Consider the following 2,500-nt stretch of genomic DNA (forward strand, 5'->3'; position numbering starts at 1 on the left):
ATAAAAAAAATTGAGCTTTATATAGCGCAATATCAAAAAAATTGCTCAAAGCGCTTTACAAGGGTTCCCTGGTCAACAGCAACATTTAACATGTAGGACGGGACATGACGCCTGTTAGGCGATATTATAATTCGGACTCATTTTACACCTGAGTACGGTGAGAGAATGCGAATAAAGAGTCTTTTCCAAGGACTCAACTATGCGCCGAGCGCGAGGCTCGAACCCAGGACCTTCCGATCCGGAAGCGAGTGTCATACCACTAGACCACATAGTGCCCATCACAGAGATATTCGATTATCAGACCTGCCAATATGCGTGCCCCAGATTCCAAGCAAAGGCAGCACAAAACTTTGATATAAAATAAATAAATAAATAAAATAAAATTCCCTTTATTCATCCCATAGGGGAAATTATTCCCTAGGGTCTATTCCAAGGGGAGACTGGAATAACCCAGGCATCAGCCGCAGTGAAGAGTAGCAAATAGAACTAGGGCGAGATGGCTTGCTCAAGGCCACACAACGCAGCGGCGGGTGATCGAACTCGGTACCTTTCGGGTACAAAGCAAAGACCGTACTGCTGAGCCACGCTGCCCCCCTGATATAGAAAGAGATTTAGAGAGCTTCCTCATTTATTTTTTTTCGACCTTGTATTCTTTTTTCACTTGTTAATAAAAAGTCTTTTCCGAGATCTCAACTTTACACCCGCCGCAGTGAGACTCGAAAACAGACTAGTACCAAGGACATGCAAGTCACAAGGCGGGTATCAGATCACTAGACCACAAAAGGAATATACGCTTGTTTGATGGACTATCTTTACTCCATGGAATGTCTAGGATATTATGTATAATATAGCAATTACATCCTATTCATACTTGAGTCGAGAGGGGTAACGTGTGTTTAGTTTACTTGACAAGGTGACAATGTTCGTGGCGAAAAAATATTAGTTACTGCTAATTGTCATCCTTCTAAAAAACATTATTTATGTTTAGAATTAATTTCACAAAAATCAAGAGGCGGTAATAATTTGAGGTTGGACACAACAGATGAAAAGTGGGAGAATTGAAATAGTTTGTACAAAAAGATTCGTTTTTAGATTTAACATGTATTGGTGAAAATAAAAATGGGATTGGTGAAGAGGAGATGCCTTTTCTTCCGAAGAAGAAGAAGAAGAAGAAGAAGAAGAAGAAGAAGAAGAAGAAGAAGAAGAAGAAGAATATTCTCTTAGATTTGAGAAAATAGATAAAGTAAATTCAAGACACTAGACCATCAACAACAGCAAAGTAAATTTGGGTAATATTATAAGTCTACGAAATTTGTGTTATACTCTTAAAACCAAAAATAGTTGAGCTGATTTGTCTCAATTATAAAATAAAAAGTTTAATCGGATATCAAGATACATATCATTGTTTCCATTATGTAAAACCAAGAAATCGGAAAATGCTTTAAAAATACTAATTTAATTTCGATCCTGAGTAGCATCACCCATTTTGCAGAGGGAAAGGTAAGATTTTTATTTTTTTTTAAAGTTGTTTTTGCGGGAGAAATTCCATAAGCTCCTTGGGGTAGCATCTCTTTCAATTAGTATTTTCACCGTGGATCTTTTGTCAGGCGTTTATTTAATCAATTTGTCAATTCTAGATATCTAGTACGTAGGATTTTAAAAACTCGAGAACAAACCTTGATAGATAAGAGAAAGGTTAAAATTTCCTAACACGACTATTGTTTTGGTTCTCCGTCGCCATGCTGTCGTTTAAGGGGAGACCTTCCATAAGCGACTACATCCCAAGTGTTCTTGTTCAAGTAGGGGGATTGGGAGGGGAGAAACTTTTTTTTTTTAAAGTCTCCCCCCTCCCAGACCCCCTACACTAGAACTTCTAGTAGGGGGTTTGGGAGGGGGGAGACTTTAAAAAAAAAGCTTTCCTCCTCCTAAACCCCCTACTAGAACATCGGAAGAAGACTTGGGATGAAGTAGCTTATGGAAGGTCTCCCCGTTCAAGTATTAAATGGTAGTGCAATGCAATCCAAGGTCTGTTTTATTTTTTCTATTAGGGTTAGCTCGTGGTCGGCGTCCCTTTAGATGTTGGTAAAGGTCCTAGGGTGTTTGTTTTTTCCTATTAGGGTTAATTAAAGGTACTAGGTTTTGTTTTATATTAGGGTCAGTTAAAGGTATACTTGGGTTGTTTCCCTTAGCACGAGGAGGATACGGAAGGCCTCTCGTTTTTGCTGTTATTTCCATTTAATGTTAGTTATAGCTGTCAAATTATAGATATGAGAATAGAGCCTAGGCCGAACTTTTGGTTCATCCTTTCTTCAGACATAAGACTTAAGATTAAGAATGTCAACAATCACTCGGCCTAAATTGTCAAGATTTTGTCAAGAGTTCCAGCATACCCTTGACATTTTAACATTAATTAACCACAGTGATTTGTCTCAAAATAAAGATGTCGTAAAAATGTAGAGAACAATAAATTTTCCCAGCTCACGACTCTGTCAGACTATTT

At 38.0% G+C, this 2,500-nt stretch overlaps 1 protein-coding gene across 1 annotated transcript in view; it reads right to left on the minus strand.

Moving 5' to 3' along the window:
• Window positions 1-2,500, minus strand: part of LOC144971126 (uncharacterized) — a 96,613-nt gene that overhangs the window by 14,479 nt on the left and 79,634 nt on the right. The window lies entirely within an intron of this gene.

Source organism: Berghia stephanieae, chromosome 1 (genome assembly GCF_034508935.2).
Source record: "Berghia stephanieae isolate SIO BIC M18660-M18661 chromosome 1, UCSD_Bste_1.3, whole genome shotgun sequence".
Lineage (NCBI taxonomy): Eukaryota > Metazoa > Mollusca > Gastropoda > Nudibranchia > Aeolidiidae > Berghia > Berghia stephanieae.